The sequence below is a fragment of the Caretta caretta genome, chromosome 5 (assembly GCF_965140235.1).
Source record: "Caretta caretta isolate rCarCar2 chromosome 5, rCarCar1.hap1, whole genome shotgun sequence".
Classification (NCBI taxonomy): Eukaryota; Metazoa; Chordata; order Testudines; family Cheloniidae; genus Caretta; species Caretta caretta.
Genome location: NC_134210.1, coordinates 4,897,134 through 4,915,217, shown reverse-complemented (window position 1 = coordinate 4,915,217; position 18,084 = coordinate 4,897,134). Strand labels below are relative to the sequence as shown.

Here is an 18,084-nt window from a genome sequence, read left to right as displayed (position 1 = left end):
TTAAACTATTCAGTTTATTGCAGAGAAGGTTAATGGGTGACTTGATCATAGTGTCTAAGTACTCACATGGGAAACAGAAATTTAATAGCATAATAGAAATGTAGGGCTGGAAGGGACCTTGAGAGGTCATCTAGTCCAGCCTCTGTGCTGAGACAGGATCAAGTATATCTAGACTATCCATGAAGATGTTTTGTCTAACTTGTTCTAAAGATGATGGGAATTCCACAACCTCCCTTGGAAGCGTATTCGAGAGCTTAACTACCCTTAGAGTTAAATAGTTTTTCCTAATATCTAACCTAATTCTCCCTTTTTGCAGATTAAGCCCATTACTTGCCCTGCCTTCAGAGGGTACATACAACAATGGAACTCTGACCTCTTTTATAACATCCCTTAACATATTTGAAGAGTGTTATCAGGTCCCCCTTCAGTCTTCTTTTCTCAAGTCTAAACATGACCAGTTTTTTTTAAACCTTTCCTCAGAGGTCCGGTTTTCTAAATCTTTGATCATTTGTGTTGCTCTCCTCTGGACTCTGTTCAGTTTATCCACATCTTTCTTAAAGTGCGGCACCCAGAACTGGACACAGTGCTCCAGCTGAGGCCTCACCATTGTCAAGTAGAGAGGAATAATTACCTCCCATGTGTAACTGCATCACATTGTTGACTCATTTTCAATTTGTGATCCACTCTAACCCCCAGATCCTCTATTCCCCATTTTGTAGTTGTGCATTTGATTTTTTCTTCTTAAGTGTAGTTCTTTACACTTGTCTTTATTAAATTTCATCTTCTTGATTTCAGTCCAGTTCTTCAATTTGTCAAGGTACTTTTGAATTCTAATTCTGTCCTCCAAAGTGCTTTCAGCCCCTCCCAGCTAGGGCATCATTCAGAAATTTTATAAGCATACACTCCACTCCATTATACAAGCAATTAATGAAAATAATAGTACTGGACCTAGAATAGACCCCTGTGGGACCTCACTAGATACGCCCTCCCAGTTTTCCAGAAAACCTTTGATAACTACCCTTTGAGTATGGTCTTTCAACCAGTTGTGCACCCACATTGTAGTAAATTCATTGAGATCACATTTCCCTTGTTCGCTTATGAGAATGTCATGTGGATCTATGTCAAAAGCCTTGCAACAATCAAGATATATCACATCTACAGCTTCCCCCCCTCAGTGAAGCCAGTAACCCTGTATGATAATAGAGTGCTCTACATTCTAACAGACAAAGGTAACACAAGATCCAGTTGCTGGACATGGAATCTAGGCAAATTCAGACTAAAAATAAGGTGCAAATTTTTAACAGTGAGGGCAGTTAACCATTGCAGCAACTTACCAAGGGTTGTAATGGATTCTTCATCTCTGGAATTTCTTAAATCAAGATCAAATGTTTTTCTAAAAGATCTGGTATAGTTTAACCTCAGCGACTGACGTAGGAATTAATACAGGGAAATCCTATGATTTGTGTTATACAGAAGCTCAGATTAGATCATCACAATGGTCTCTTCTGGCCTTAAAAGTCTATGAATTAATTTCTCTCATGCAGCTTTCAGAACCTTGTTGGGAAGAATGCTGATGGGAACCTCTGTTCTGACCGTCTCAGGTGGAAGGACGGGCAAGGTGGCACCTTCCAGGGGGAGAAATGTAGGGGATTTTGCAAGATGTGTCTCTTCCTTCCCCAAGTTAATTCATGCAGTTGGAGGATCTTATGGATAGAGCTGAGCAAACAATTTTGCATGCATTGTTGTAGCTGTGTTGGTTTCAGCATATCAAAGAGACAAGGTGGGTGAGGTAATATCTTTTATTGGACCAACTTGTTTTGGTGAGAGAGGCAAGCTTTTGAGCTTGCACAGAGCTCTTCTTCAGATCTGGAAAATGTACTCAGGGCTTGTCTACCCTTAAAACTCTGCAGCGGCACAGATGCACCAGCACTTCAATGAGGATGCTACCTACACTGATCGGAGAGCCTCTCCCATTAGCGCAAGAATTCCATCTTCCCAAGAGCCAGTAGTCAGGTCGATGGGAGTGTTTTTCCAGTGACCTAGTGCTGTCTACATCGGGGGTTAGGTCTGTTTAAATGCGTCGCTCAAGGGGGTAGATTTTTCACATCCCCGAGTGATGCAGTTGTACCAACTTAATTTCCTGGTGTAGAGCAGTCCTCAGAGCGTCACAGCTAAACACAAGGTGGAACAGATTGTTTAGCTTAAGTAGTTAACACACATTTCAAGGGACCAGTCCAGGTGAAGTGGCCAGTCTGATCAGAGTTCACCTTGACTGATCCCTTGAAATGTGTGGTAACTACTTAAGCTAAACAATCTGTTCCACCGTGTATTTAGCTGTGACGCTCTGAGTACATTTCCCAGACCTGAAGAAGAGCTTTGTGTAAGCTCAAAAGTTTGTCTCTCTCACAAATAATTTTAAGCAAATAATTTATTTATTTCCTCTAGCTTCTTTATGGCTGGTGGGTGCCCACTCTAGTGGAAGAAGCCTGGAGGCTCACTCACAGCGCCTGTAGATCCACTGATTTCAATGGGAGTTAAGTGCCTACCAATGAGGATCTGGACCAAAGTGCTCTCCTAGGAAATAGCAAGCCTATTGGAAAGTTTTCTCAGCTAGGTACTGCTGCAGCAATGATAGCAAAGAGTAGAAGACAACTAGAAGCATTATTAGAATAAACAATACAAAATGATGACAAAGAGGCAAAGGAAACTTGAAGGAAATCTGTCTTGTGTATCAAGGCAGTACTAGGAATATTGCAAGACAAGCAGAAACTAAATGAGCACTTTTCAGAGGAACAGCCGTGTTAGTCTGTATTCGCAAAAAGAAAAGGAGTACTTGTGGCACCTTAGAGACTAACCAATTTATTTGAGCATGAGCTTTCGTGAGCTACAGCTCACTTCATCAGATCAAGTGAGATCAGATCAAGATCAATCTGATGAAGTGAGCTGTAGCTCACGAAAGCTCATGCTCAAATAAATTGGTTAGTCTCTAAGGTACCACAAGTCCTCCTTTTCTTTTTGTAAATGAGCACTGAGATTTCAAAGATTTCAATCATGTCAGAACACCAGATTAAAGACAGAGCTTGCTGATGTGTTCTGATGGTGGCAGAGCTGTCATTTTGAAAGGATTAAGTTTCCCATTGTTTTCCTGATGGTATTTCGTCACTGTGTAAAACATACCAAAAGCAGCTCCCAGCGGAGATGATGGCTCCTGCTAACTCAGCTGGGGAAAGGTTCCCCTTTCATTCATCTAGTTGAGTGCCTGCTGTGGGCCATTAAGATTTGCCGTTGGTGGTGATACAGATCATACCTCTGAGTTCAGCCGTGTGGATGGTAAACTCAGCCGACTGGTTAAGTCAGATCTACTGTCTACCCTGCTGTTTGAAGTGATTAATCAGCCCAATACCTACTGAAATTTAAGAGCTTTAAAATCCTTGGTTACAATATAGAGTTGTGGTTAATTTCTCATTGCTGTAGAACTGTGGCTGCTGTGGGGGAGTTTGTTCTCACAAACCTCTTGATCATTGTACCAAAGTCCTCTGCCCTGGATTCTGCTATGGATTTCTTCACTGATAACCATTGCAAGCTTAGGTATGAACACGCGACCTGCATTTTTCATTCGCAGCCTAAATCTTTGGAGTTACAGGAACTACTTTAAATGTGAACCCTTCTGTGAAACCCACAATTTGTAAAAGCAGTAATTCCTTGGAAAGCAAGGACTGTTTTTTGCTATGGGAAGCATTTGTCTTTCAACCTTGAGATATGGAGTGTGCTGCAGGAATCCTTAATGAGCCCATTGCAGAGGCTTGATAGCTGTATCGCTTTGAAATGAAATGTGGTATCTTTCAGCCCTAATGCTTTAGCACTCAAAAACTTGCTGTCCCAATCGGTTTGCTTGTGTTCGATTACTCTCTGTTGTGACAATACTTTCTTACCTTTGCTCCAAGAGTAAATCATCTGCCTGGGGTCTGATTCTATTGGAGGAATGATTTAATATTGGAGGATGATTTAACTGGGAATTGGTCCTGCTTCGAGCAGGGGGTGGGACTAGATGACCTTCTGGGGTCCCTCCCAACCCTGATATTCTATGATTCTATGAAAAGATATCACAAAACATAAAGGGCTAAGGGCCTGATCCAAAGCCCACTGAAATAAAGGGACTGATTTCCTTTTAGTCAAATGGACTTTGGATCAGGTGTATGTTCAGAGATAATATAAACAGTGGTGCAAACATAGAAGGCATTGTGGCCAATGGTCTAGGTCTTGGCTGTGGACTTCAGAGACCTGGGTTTCAGTTGTGGGTCTGGCACTTAATTTGCTATGGATTTAGGTGCTCTGATACCAAGGTGATGGGTGCAGTATAAGCACCTAGGGAGTGTAAACTACATACCAGTAAATTGGCATAAACCAGCATGGACTGGTGTGAGTCATGTACACATTCTAGGGTGGGGCTCTGGCATGAAAAACAACCCACGGGTATGTATGAGATAAAATATGGGGTCAGGGTTTCTGTATCTTCTGCGAGATGCTTCTTCTGATTGCACCTCAGCTGCACATGGTGATTACTCTCAAATGCAAGCCCACATTCTATACTAGAAATCAGCACTGTTATGCATTCCTTCTGTGAAACAGAATCTACAGTATTATTCTCAGGAAACAGCAGTTACAAGCACTTTACCCAAAAAAGTAATTCTGTTGATTGACAAATTTATTAACTGATAGCATTTTCCTTTTAACAGCATCCCTTCAAGGAAAATATTTAGATTAAAAAACCAAATTTGGGGTCAGAATTAAGATGGTTGCACTGTGATGAAATCAACATGATAAGAAGAATGTATTAATGTTTGTTTTGTGGCCAGTGTAAAGATTTCTGATGTGCTTAGTCATGAATATGGAGAACAAGAACACACACTTAGAATAGTTAATGCTAAAAGAGTATTGGAAGGGATAATAAATCCCATGTTTCAGGGCATAAGGCAACCTCTGGCTACTGGGGGTTAGGAGGAAACTTTCCCTGGGGCTGCCAATGCATGCAAGAGCTCAAAAATCACAAGGCAGGCTCCCATAATCATGAGATCTTTTTTTTAATGATGGATTTTGGCTAATTTTTATTTGTCTTCTGTGCCTTTCAGTCACAGTTGCTGCACGTTTTCAGGCTTTTCCTCACAACCACAAGGGCTAGGGGCTTTAAGAAAACCTGCACGTAGTGTGAGACTCGTGATAGAACTGCAAGGCTTGGCAACGTTGTCACAGGTGCCTTTCTTGTACCTTTCTCTGAAGCAGCTGGTGCTGCCCATTATCAGAGTCGGGCCACTGAGCTATATGGACCATGGGTCTGAATCCAGTTTGGTCATTCCTGTGTTCCTAACTATTCATTCCTTTGCTTTAAAGTTCTTCAGTACAGTGAAGATATTTCATAGATTCATAGCACAGATCAGCCACATGACAGGCAGGAACCCAGGAACCCCTTACAGGCTCGAGTGCCTTTACACCTTGTCACAGACATATAGAATATGCCTTTAAAACTCATCAACTAGATTGGACCAAAATCCCCCTGCTAGGGAAAAAGAGCCTCAGGGGAAAACCCTGCTAGGGAGATGCTTTTTGAGTGCCCACTGCCACTCAACCCGCTGCCGGTCTGGGGTTCCATCCGCCGGCTCCTGCCAGCCAGGGTCCTGGCTGCCGCTCACTCAGCCTGCTGCTGCTCTGGGATCCCGGCCCTGCCCACACAGAGTGGGTACCTACCTTCTCCCTGGCTCTAGCCCATTCTCTTCCTCTCTCTCTCTGCACTGAGATGAGGGTGGGAGTGTGCTGAGAACAGGGCTGGGGGTGAAGGAGCAGGCTGGGGTGCAGGGTCTGGCCAGGAAACAGAATGAGGGAGGGGGCACAGGGTTGGGGCAGGAGGTTTGGGTGTGGAGTGCTTACCTGGGCAGCTCCCATTTGGTGCGAGGGGTGCAGGTGGGAATGTGGGGTGTGTGTGCAGGAGCTCCCGTTTGGTGCGCAGGGTGGGGGTTGGAATGTGGGGGGTGCAAGAGTCAGGGCAGGGGGCTGGAGGTGTTTGAGGGGGGTGCAGGAGTCAGGGGATAGGGTGTGGGGGGGCTGGGTATGTGTGGGGGTGCTGGAGTCAGGGCTGGGGTCGTGGGGGGGGTGCAGGGGTCAGGGCAGAGGGCTGGGTGTGTGTGGGGGGATGCAGGGATCAGGGCAGAGGGCTGGGGTATGGGTAGTAGGGGTCAGGACAGAGGGCTGGAGGTGTGGGCTGGGGTCATGGGGATGCTCCTAGCCCCCTGCCCAGAGTGGCTCGCGGCAGGGGGCTGGAAGGGATATGCCCTGATTCCACCCCCCTTCCCCAAGGCCCCGTCCCCACCTCTTCTCCACCTCCTCCCCAGAGCAGTGAGCGTGCTGCAGCTTGGCTCCGCTTCTCCCCCTCCTCTCAAGGGCCATCAGCTGATGGGCGGCAGGGAGGGAGAGGAGGAGGGGCAGGAACCCAGCACGCTGGGGGAAGAGGCAGGGGTGGGGGGACCTTGTCTGCCCTGCAGCAGCAGCCGGCAGGACCAAGCTTCTTCACCCTGCCCCTGCGTGGGGGGGGAGGCGGGGGCCGAGAAGAGCGGGCAGGATTTTTAATGGCATGGGTTTGGCCGTGGGCTGAGCGGGGCCGGCGGCTGGGACCCGGCAGACCGCAGTGTGCCATTAAAAATCGGCTCGCATGCCGTCTTTGGCACGCTTGCCATAGGTTGCCAACCCCTGCTGTAGCAACTGAGTGTGTCACCAAGTTTTATATATCTTCACATCATGCCCATGAGGAAGGGAATTTTTATCGTCCCCATTTTACAGGTGGGGAACTGAGGCATGGAGAGACTAGATGGCCTGCTCATGGTCACCCAGGAAGTCTGTGATGGAGTTCATAGTACTCCTTACTCATGGCCAAGGGGCCTTTGCGGGACCTCCTCTTTCCAGAGCTACTTTTGCAATGGATTCTGCAGAGGTATAGATGTGAGGAAGGCTCCTGTGGAACTCAACCAGTATCCTTCTGGCTCTGCCATTACTAGGACTCATTTTCCATAGTGGTTGCTCAGTGTGGAGTTCTACTTTTCCAGGCCAGTCTCCTCCCTTTGGATATTGTTCCCCTTGGGAGGTTTGGCTTATCACCCCCTGTGGAAAACAGGAAACCTGACTGCTTTTGCAGCTGGGATCCGATCTAAGTGCTTTGGTTGTGTTGGCAGCCTCCTGAAGGACTGATTTGGTAGGAAGGCCTACTCTTCTGCTGTTCTTATTTAAGAACTACTAATTACAGGGACTTATGAGTTGCTGCTCCCTCCTTACTAAGGTAGTCCCCTGATTCTAGCATACTTTGAGGGAAAGAAGAGATTTCTTGAGACCATTAGGGGAGGACAGGAGGTTGCAAGGTACTCTTGAAGGGCCTCTAATATGATATATAAGATGTATTGACTAACTGCAGAATAGTGGGCAGGAGAAGGGAGGGGATACTGCAATTTTACAGAGCACTGGTGAGACCACTACTGGAATACTGTGTCCAGCTCTGGTGTCCACACTTCGAGAAGATTGTCGAAAGATGGAGAGTGTTCAGAGAAGAGCCAGGAGAATGATTCAAGGTCTGGAAAACCTGGCTTACAGTGAGAGACTTATGGCTTGTCTACACTGGCAAGTTTCTGCGCAGTAAAGCAGCTTTTTGCACTCAAACTGCAGACGTGTACACACTGCCAAGCCCCTTTGGGTGCAGAAACGCCTCAGTTGCAGTGCTGCAAAGAAACCACCTCGACGAGAGTCGAAAGGCTATTTGCATAGAGGCTCCAGCTCTCTATTGCCAGTGTAGACATTTGATTGCTTTCTGTGCTGTAATTGGCCTCCAGAGCTGTCCCATAATGCCTCAAGTGACCGCTCTGCTCATTGTTTTGAACTCGGCTGCCCTGGAGACATGCGCCCCCCCACTTTCACAGCACTGTTTCTGACAGCTGTTGTGTGCTGTGCTGATCTGCTCTGGGACACAAAGCAAACCATTAATGTGGAACGCTCGTGCTGTTGAACACAGAGGCACCGGTGCGATGGAGAGGGAGAGCTGTGCAGAGAGCCCAGGGAGGGAGATGGGGACTGATGTCAGGGTTTCCCGCCCCCCCAGGACTGGTTGCTTTCTCCCACTGTCTAAACTTACAAGACAGCATGCTGACACACTCTGTCCCCCAAACCACACTGTGTCTCTCCCCCCCCCCACACACACTCCCTGTCACACATCTCCCCCCCCCCCCATTGAAAAGCAGCTGGCAAGGTAGTAGGATGCCCATGGAACAATGGGATTGGGAAACCTGCATCCCATGACGTTGTGCCTGCCCCATGAAGCATTGCAAACCCTCCCCAAAGCACCCTTGGCCAGTTGCACCGTGGGATAGCTACCACAATGCACTGCTCTCTTTGCGGGTGCAAGAGCTGCTAATGCGGATGTGCTCCAGCGTCCCAAGGAGTACCGGGCTGACACTCAACAGTGGTTTAATTCCAGCGTTTTAATAAAAATGGTATCACTTGTGGCGCAGAAACTTACCAGTGTAGACAAACCCTTAAAGAGCTCAATCCAGTTAAGTTTATAAAAGAAAAAAGAAAAAAAAAAAGAGATGCAATTTGATCATTGGCTATAGATATCTATGCAGGGAGGAGATATCTAGCACTAGGGGGCTCTTCAGCATAGCAGACAAAGGCAAAACAACAAAATCCAATGGCTGGAAGTGGAAGTTAGCAAAGTTCAGAGTGGAAACAAGTTGCAAATTTTTAACAGTAATATTGATCACTGGAACAGCTCACCAGTCCTGATGATCATAGTGATCCCCTGTGGCCTTGAACTCTATGAATCTGTGTTGGATTTCAGTCTGTTTTTACTTGTACTATTTTCTTGCGTGAGTAAACTGGATTGTAAACGCTGGGGGGGCAGGGGATTTTGTTATTATCTCTAGGGCATTTTAGGAAGGAATTATAGAAAAATATAGAAAAAAGAGAAAATGTACAAAAAACATTAAACAATCTTTTCCCTAAAGACTTTCCTCCCCTTCCTTCACTTCTGGAAGTGAGTGAGGATCATCTTTGAACAGAGGGCATTTGTAAACCTCTAAAGAAAATCTGTGCAATATATTGTTTTCAGCAGAGCTGAAGCTCATGGTATCTTCAAGCCCTGTTTTGCTCGGACCGTCGTCTGTCATCACAGCTCAACAGAAACATAACATTTTCTCTGTAGATCCCCACTTTGAGAGCTCAATGTCTCAGCCTACCACTGGCCATTCCAGGTTTGGGAGGAGACTCCCTAATCTGTTGACCCATCAGAATATGATAAGGCACTTTTATAGATATCCAGTATCTACCACCACCAGACTGATACCTGGAATTGTAGAATGAAGCTTGCATGCTAGAAAACAATCTGGAGCTAACAAACACTTGACCACTTGATGGCACTGTTAAATATTTTGTTGGTCAAGAACGCAAAGCAAATGTGCCAGATTCTCGGCACAATGACTGAGGACAGAAACCCACAAGTCCAGCAGGTATTAAATACTACTATCAAGAGTCTAACTTAAGCTGAGTAAAATAAGGGGAGGCAGGATCAAGAGTTCAGTTTTAATGCCTCTCATTGTGCCTAGTTGCTGGTTTTGAATGTGTAATAATAATAGTTGGCATTTGTCTAATTATTCATTTCTCCAAAGTGTTCTGCAAATATTATTTAGTCCTCACCTGGCCTGTGTGGTAGATAAGAAGGTTACTTAGGGTATTTTTTAATGTAAGTGGGGGGAAAATAGAATCAAAAGCTGCAAAAGAATTCTACCTAAACTGGTTCCGTGGTGGTAGATTGGCTTGCAATACTGCTGTGATAATCTGGTGGCCAGGGAGTAGGGCTAGAATGGGGTTCTCTGGACAAATTCTTTGGTGGCCTCAGACTGCAGCCATCAGCTCTTGCTGCACTCTCATACTTTTTCCTAAAATACTTAATTAGTTTTGGGGAAACAAATAAATATGCACATATACATATTCAGATCATTATCATTTTATTTATTGCTAGCTAGTAAGTCTGTTGTGAAAAGTGGTATTAACAAACATAAAAGTATCACTATTCACAGCAGACTTACTCAGCCCCAGAAAACCTGGGGACAAATTAAACCCTGGATGGGGGGGGGGCGGGGATTGGGGAAGGCAGCAGGGGGACAGAGCCCGAAGCCCCGTGGCTGCAGCCTGGGGCCCGCCACACTAGGGCTGAAGCCTAAAGCCTCAGTGAGCCCCACCATCCCTGGGAAGGTGGGGAACTCACCAGCTGCCTGCTCTTCCGGCATTATGCCCCAGGTGTCTCCGGAGGGGGGCAGGGCCCAACCCCCGCTGGCAGCCCCAGCAATCAACACCAAGACAGTGCATCCAGGAGCACGAGGGAGGAGGAAGGGCTGCTTTGCCCCCTCTCTCCTCCAATCATAGCCCAGGAGGCTGTGGCTAAGAAAAGCCCTAGGTGGCCACATTTGAGAAATGCTGGGCTAGATGCTGCACCCATTGTAGTCAATGGCAAAAGTCTAACTTTGGTGGTGCAGGATGTCCCTTAATAGGGTCTGATACTGTCTGAGTGTGCAGTGGGGTCAGGGGTGCAGGTTCCAGGCATGGCTTACCTCAAGTAGCTCCCAGAAGCAGCGGCATGTTCCCCCTCCCACTCCTACGCGGAGGAGTGGCCAGGCAGCTCTGTGCGCTGCCCCATCCACAGGTGCCGCCCCTGTAGCAGAGCGAGGAGCCTCCCTGCAGCCCGGTCTTAGGCGCCTGTCTCTGAGAGAAGGGCAGGGCATGGCACACAGCCCTGTTGTCGTCATTGCCCATTGGCTGGCTTAGGCGGCTCCCATCGGCTAGTGTGCTGGCTTTTGTGGTTCGCATTTTTAGTCACCTGTCTCTCCCCATTCATTGTATGGACAGCCCAGGTGCCTAACTCAGCTTTGTGGACTGCAGTGTTGTTCCTGGCTTTTTTAGGTGCCTAAAAGTTAGGCACTTGGACACTCAGCATTGCAAAGCCGAAGCCCTTTCATGGAGCCCGCCCTTGGTGTTTGTTGGCCCTCTATGAATGATAATACCTCACAGGAGTGTTAGTGATTAGTTAATGAGTGTGTGCAGTGCTTTATTCTTAATCATTTCTTGAATGCTGACACTGTGCTCTGCACTGTACAGAACATGCAGTGAGATGCAGTCCCTGCCCTATAAAAGTAGCATGGAAGAATGCACAGAGGGCAGGGTGACGTGAGTCTAAAAGAGGTGTGGCCAGGCACAAGGTATTAGCACAATGAGGTGAACAGAGAGTGAAGTATAAGAAAGGAGGTCAAAGATGCAGGAGGAATGGAGCCTTGAATCAGGACAAGGTGATGGGGAAGTCTGTAAAGGGATTCAGGGAGGCAAGTGACATGGACAAAGTCGGGGGCTAGGAAGATGAACTTAAGAGCAGGATTTTGGAAAGGCTTCAGAGAAGAGATGCAGCAGTGAGGGCGGCCAGAGAGGAGAAGGTTGAAGAAGCTGGGATGAGAGAGTTTCACCACTTGGAAAAGGATTTTAATGAAAGAAACAGAAAGGAAGGCATGGAGTTTTTAGAAGTGTTGGACAGCAGAAAGCAACAGGATTTGGCCACAACTTGTATGGCGGTGGGCAGAGAAGTTGAAAAGTACACCAAGGTCATAGCAGAAGAGATAAGGAACACAGGAACATAAAAATGGCCATATTGGGTCAGACCAAAGGTCCATCTAGCCCAGTATCCTGTCTTCCGACAGTGGCCGGTGCAAGGTCAATAGCCCAGAGGGAATGAACAGAATAGCCTGATGGCAGTGGTATTGTAGCCATGTTGGTCCCAGGATATGAGACAGACCAGGTGGGTAAGGTAATATCTTTTATTGGACCAATTTCTGTAGGTGAAAGACACACGCTTTCAAGCTCCACAGGGCTCTTCTTCACGTCTGGGAAAGATAATCCCAGAGTTGAAGAAGACCTCTGTGAAGCTCAAAAGTTTGTCTTTCACCAACAGAAGTTGGTCCAATAAAAGATATTACCTCACCCACCTGGTCTGTAAAAGATATAATTGCACTGAGCTCATTGGTATGAGCACAAGATGTTTCTCAAGGAATCCAGGAGAGTTTTGACTGCTTGTTTGAATTCCATACAGGTGTTTGACTCTAAGGTTGTAGATTTACTTCTCATTGTTCCAGGTAATCATCAAATGATCCATCCCCTGCCACCCATACCTAGCTTCTGGCAAACAGAGATAGTAGAGTTGTCAGTGATGACCAAGAAAGGAGGGAGAAGAGAGGAGATGTTTTGGGGGAAGGTAACTCACAATGTGCCATATCCAGTTCGTGTTGGCTTTGCTAAGTATTATCCGAGTCCACAACGGGAGGTCATTTGGTCGCGGTTTCTCTGACAGCTGGTAGTGTTCATAATGGCATGTCCATGGTTGTGTGCACATAACATAATGGTGGTGGAACTACTACCATTGTTATTGTCAAGTAACAGTTTTTAAAAATAGCTTTTTAAAAAAGCAGATCAAAAAAGGGGCTTTCCATTCCCTCCGCCGTCCCGTCCCCCCCCAAAGAAAAGCCTGTTCAGTTTAAGAAAAAGGCCAGTTCTGACACACAGCCTAGCAGACTCAGCCCTGTAACATATTCCTTCTCCCTTTCTGGTTTTCAGCCTTGATTCCTAATTAGACATAGATCTCATTTTTATGTCCTGGGAGTGTAACTCCAGAACAAGACAGGCATTCCCACGTAGCAGTCACTGTTTTCAGGAGTGCACTTTTTTAGCCCTTTTTGCCTCTGTCCTTCTCTACCTCTGAACCTCTCCTCTTGAATACAATGACAAATGTTTGCCGTTCCAAATATTACCTAGCTCTCTCATTTCCCTTGCCCCTGCTGGATCGATGTCTCCTATGTTCATTTGCCAGCCAACATTTAGAGTATGAAGCATGGTTCCTTGACAGCTTGTTTCTTTAAAAGTAGGTTTTATATATCGATCCACATGATTTAGGTAGGTGGCCTCTGATGTGTGGCAGAGCCCATGGCAGAATTATTAGGTCTATTGCAGAGCTCAGGAGATGCATAAATTACATCCTGACATGTGAGCTGTCAGTTTTTTCTCTTTTGAAGTGTCCAAAGCACTAACAAATTTCTGTTTCCCCCCCTCCTGCATCACAACTACAGGTTCTGTGCTTTCTAAACAGAGTCACTGACAATAACCTTCATTTGATGAGAAAGACCAGGAATTAAAGCCCAGGCAGAATGTTAATTTATGATATTCAAACATCTGAATTAGCATAATATAAAACAACCCAGAGTTTGTCTACAGCAAATTGATTTGATGCATCAGAGTTTGTGGTTCTTGCAGTGCCACATTTTACTGACTAGAATGCATGAGCATTTTCTGATAATGGGAAGTATTCATGCTCTGTGAATTCCACTCATAGTCAGAGGGCCCTAACCGTGAGATGTAATGGCTAAACCCTTTCCAAACTGGCAGATTTCAAAAAGTAGTCAACAACAAGGAATTGCCATTGAAGGAGGGAGTTTCTAGTAATGTTCCATGAAGATCGGTACTAGACCCAACGCTATTCAATATTTGTATCAGTCATCTGGAAGTAAGTATAAAAATCACTGCTTATAAAATTTGCAGATGACACAGAGATTGGCAGAGTGGTAAATAAGGATGCCAGGCTGGTCATAGAGAGTGATCGGAATCTCTTGGTAAACTTGGCCCATTCAAATAAAATAAGTTTTAATCCCACCAAATGTAAATGTATACACCTAGGAAGAGGAGTGAAGCTCATGCCTACAGAATTGGGGACTGTATCCTAGAAAGCAGTGACTCTGAAAAGGACATAGGAATCATTATGGACAAGCATCTTAACATGAGCTCCCAGTGTGATGCTGTGACAAAAAGAGCCATTGCAATAGTTGGATATATGAACAAAGGAGTAGAGAATAGGAGTAGGAAGGGGATTTTACCTCTGTGTTTGGTATTAGTGAGACCAGTACTGGAATAGTGCATCCAGTTCAGGTGTGCACATTTTCTAGGATATTGAAAAATTGGAGTGGGGCAGAAAAGAGCCACACAAGTGATTCCAGGGCTCGAAAAAAATGCCTTACAGTGGGAGATTTAGAGAGCTCGATCTGTTTAGACGGCGAGGTGATGTGATTATGGTGTGTAAGGACCTTCCCAGGGAGAAAATACTAGGTACTAAAGGTTCTTTAACTTAGCAGAGAAAGGCTTAACCAGAACCAATGCCTGGAAGCTGAAGCCAGGCAAATTAGAAGTTAGACACAAATTTTTAGCAGTGAATTTGATTAACAACTAGAACAACCAACCCAAGGAAGTGGTTGATTCTCCATCTCTTGACATCTTCAAATGAAGGCTGCATATCTCTCTGAAAGGTATGCTTACGTCAAACACAAGTTATTGGACTCAGTACAGAGATAGCAATCAAATTCTCTGGCCTGCACTATACAGGAAGTCAGACTAGATGATCCCATGGTATCTTCTGGCCGTAAACTCTGACTTTATGAATTACCAAGTATGGAGTTTTTTTGAAAATTCTGGCATTAGTTTTGCTTGGCTATGGTATGTAGTATGTACTGCATGTACACAGATCCAGGAACCACAATTATCCATTAAGGCTTGTATCACCTTGGCATAGTGCTTCTGTTCTGGTCGGTGGGACAGAAGCACACAGTGGGCATGTGGGTTCTCATAGTGGCTCCTGTTTAAATCTCTCTCTCTCTCTCCTGGGACACTGGCCATCTTGTTCACATATCACTGGGATGCTCTGTTAGGCAGAGCATAGTGGAGGAATGAGCGTTCAGGAGAGCTGAGCTTTCTTCATTTAACTCCCTTTGTGGTCTTGTGCAAGTCACTTCACGTTTCCTTTCTCGGTTTCATCATCTGTAAGAACATGATAATACTCAACCTACCGTCCTTCAAGGGGTGCTGTGAGGATTAACTAATTTAGAGTCTGTGCAGCTCAAAGTACTGTAAAACATTATAAAACTGCTGATTATTATTATTTCAGCAACCCTTGAAAATGAGCTCAGCACACTGCCAAACTTCCTGCACTCCTCGGAAAGAGTCATTCTTTTCCAAATCTTTTGGGGCAATTGGACTACAGCAAACTCCATAATGCTGGCCAGTTCCTTTCTTAGGTGCTTCTGCACTCACAATGCTTCTAGCACTAGGTGATGTTTTGTTTATTTGGGGGAAATGTGTAGGCATTCACTTAACTTCTATTGTCAAAGTAGTTTTAAGGCAAGTATAAATCTCAATCACTCATAGGAGCACCATAAACTTCTGACTTTTGAACTGATCCTGCTGGTAAGTAACCTGGGTTGCCCTTGCCGTACCTCTCAAGCACATACAATAGCTTAATCCTTTGGCTTTTGAAGAAACAAAGCTTACAGGACTAAACACCAGCAAACAGAGTCATCAAAGAGTGAACACATCTAAGGCAAAAAGAAAGGGAGTACTTGTGGCACCTTAGAGACTAACCAATTTATTTGAGCATAAGCTTTCGTGAGCTACAGCATCCGATGAAGTGAGCTGTAGCTCACGAAAGCTTATGCTCAGATAAATTGGTTAGTCTCTAAGGTGCCACAAGTACGCCTTTTCTTTTTGCAAATACAGATTAACACGGCTGCTACTCTGAAACACATCTAAGGCAGACAACATAAGTAAAATATTCATGGGCAGCTGAGAGCTCAGACACAAGCAGCTGTTTACAAATGTGCTTCCCTGTGTTGGTTTTCTTTTTAGATTGGATTTGGGGGGGCTGGAAAGGGCAGATTTTCAGCAATAGCCAGGATGTTTTGATGTAGCTTGGAGATTTGTTGTGCCATGTTGACGGGAAAGCTTTTTCTCTTGCTTTCATATGATTGGTGCATGGTGTGTCTTGGATCAGAGTAGGCAGAGTGTGAGATGTAAGGGTATAATATTCTGGATTATTGAGCCCTAGAAAGAGAGGATGATGGATGGACTTATCACACTAGGAACCATACAACTGGGTTATTAATTCAGGAATCTCTTCCTTGCCTCAGGGACAATAGAGACCATTCTTTGAAAATTTCTGCTTTGATGCAAGTTTCATCCCCAAGCACCATGACTTCTGTCTAAAAAATATACTGTTGGCAGTGGTAGTGTAGCCATGTTGGTCCCAGGATATGAGACAGACCAGGTGGGTAAGGTAATATCTTTTATTGGACCAATTTCTGTAGGTGAAAGAGACATGCTTTCAAGCTCCACAGGACTCTTCTTCACGTCTGGGAAAGGTAATCCCAGAGTTGAAGAAGACCTCTGTGAAGCTCAAAAGTTTGTCTTTCACCGACAGAAGTTGGTCCAATAAAAGATATTACCTTACCCACCTGGTCTGTAAAAGATATAATTGCACTGAGCTCATTGGTATAAGCACAAGATGTTTCTCAAGGAATCCAGGAGAGTTTTGACTGCTTGTTTGAATTCCATACAGGTGTTTGACTCTAAGGTTGTAGATTTACTTCTCATTTTTGGAAAAAACTCAGATTCTCCTGAGAACTCTTAGCATTTATAAGGACACCTTTATGCAGTGGCAATGAATGCATTAGAAATGCCTATATGTCGTATGCAGTGTGGTTGTAGTAGGGTTGGTCCCAGGCTATTAGAAAGACAGGTTGGGTGAGGTTATCTTTTATTGGACTAACTACTGTTGGTGAGAGAGACAAGCTTTGGAGCTTACACAGAGCTCTTCTTCAGGTCGCTGAGTACATTTCCCAGACCTGAAGAAGACCTCTGTGTAAGCTGGAAAACTTGTCTCTCTCCCCAACAAAAGTTGGTCCAATAAAGATGTTACCTCCCATCTTGTCATTTTAGAAATGTCTACACAGACAAACGTTTCAGGCAGCAGCAGTTGTTTCTGAAAGCTAGTTCTGATTGTAATGTTATGGGTTCGCAGGAGAACTTTGAGTTTAGATAGACTCTTTAAAAGTGAAACAAGGTAAACATTACTCAGACCCTGATCACTCTTCTTTTCCTTCTATCCATTCTCTTAAACGGTTCAGTGGCTTTCATTACACCTTTGGTTTTCTATGTAGGATCTTGTGGCTTCCATCACCATTATTTCTGAGTGCCTGTAATGAAGGCTACCTCACAAACTGAAGCAGTGTAGTGCCACTCTAGCTTGTTCCAGGGGATGGGCTCTGGGTTTGTTGTTCTGACTGTGAAGTAATTGAGACATATAATATCATTGGTTGCTGTCAAGTTATTATTTTTTGAGCCACCAGAATGTGCCACTGTGTATTGAGTTGGATTTCAAAGCATCAAGAGCTTCAGTCTTCATATTGGGCACTGATACATGCTTATGACTGCTTCCAGACGCTTAGCTGTCAAGTCCCCATATCTACTCTAGTCTTTAAGGTGCCACCAGACTCCTCGTTGTTGTTGTGGATACGGACTAACACAGCTACCACTTTGATACAAAGCCCATTTGCATACCATTCCCTGAGATACAGCACCATTGAAAGGAATGTTGCATGTTTAGTAGATTAATATATATTTGCAATACTAGTACTTATTTGTAATAGTTTTATCAATGAATGGGTGGCTTCACTTATTCTCCAGATGTGTAGAGAAATCTATACAACGTAATCTCAGAACCTTGCCCCCTCCCTCAATGTGGAGGAAGATATGCACAACTTGCCCCTCCCCCCCAGTTAGAAATTGCATGAACTGGGCTTAATAATAAACAAAACAAGTTTATTAACTATAAAAGGCAGATTTTAAGTGATTATGAGGGATAGCAAACAGAACAAAGCAGATTACCAAGCAAATAAAACAAAACTCACATACTAAGCTTAAGATCTTAAAGAGACTGGTTGCAAGAAATAATTTCTCACCCTAAATGTTGTTTTAGGCAAGTTACAGAGTTTGTGTAGCTTAGAGTTCCAGTTATTTCTCTTTACAGACTAGATGCCTGTCTTAGTCTGGACTCAGCCCTTGCCTTTCCCACCACCACTCAGTTCCTTTGTCTCTTCAGGTACTTTCAGCAGTCTTTGTTCTTGGGCAGGAAGGCAATGGAGA

General features: G+C 44.9%; 1 protein-coding gene across 3 annotated transcripts in view; it reads left to right on the top strand.

The window, feature by feature from the left end:
- Nucleotides 1–18,084, top strand: part of DNAI1 (dynein axonemal intermediate chain 1) — a 259,683-nt gene that overhangs the window by 80,568 nt on the left and 161,031 nt on the right. The gene's annotated exons all lie outside the window — the stretch shown is intronic.